Raw genomic sequence first — 741 nt, forward strand, 5'->3', positions numbered from 1 at the left:
ATGAGCATGTACGTGTGTGTCTGACCTGGGACTATATGCCTGGATATTGGGCTGCAGTGAGATAGTATTAGTCTAGGGAGACTTTCCGTTTGTGCTCCATTGTGTATGTATGTGTATGTGTGTGTATGTGCGTGTATGTGTATGTGCACTATTGCGCCTGTTTCTGTATGTTCGTTTTTCTTTTTCTTTCTTTAACTTGTTTCAGTCATTTGACAGCGGCCATGCTGGAGCACCGCCTTTAGTCGTGCAAATTGACACCAGGACTTATTCTTTGTAAGCCTAGTAATTATTCTATCGGTCTCTTTGGCCGAACCGCTATGTTTCGGGGACATAAACACACCAGCATCGGTTGTCAAGCGATGTTGGGGGGACAAACACTGATACACAAGCACATGCACACACATACATATACATATACAAATATACGACGGGCTTCTTTCAGTTTCCGTCTACCAAATCCACTCACAAGACTCTGGTTGACTCGAGGCTATAGTAGAAGACACTTGCCCAAGGTGCCACACAGTGGAACTGAACCCGGAGCCATGTGGCTGGTAAGCAAGCTACTTACCATACATATGCATATATATACCTATATATAAATATATGCATATATATACAAATATATATATATATACACACACAAAAATATGCACATATATATACACACAAATGTATACATCTATGTATGTATGCATTTATATATGTATGTATATATATATATATATATATATATATATATAT

This window comes from Octopus bimaculoides, chromosome 4 (genome assembly GCF_001194135.2).
Source record: "Octopus bimaculoides isolate UCB-OBI-ISO-001 chromosome 4, ASM119413v2, whole genome shotgun sequence".
In the NCBI taxonomy this organism is placed as follows: Eukaryota; Metazoa; Mollusca; class Cephalopoda; order Octopoda; family Octopodidae; genus Octopus; species Octopus bimaculoides.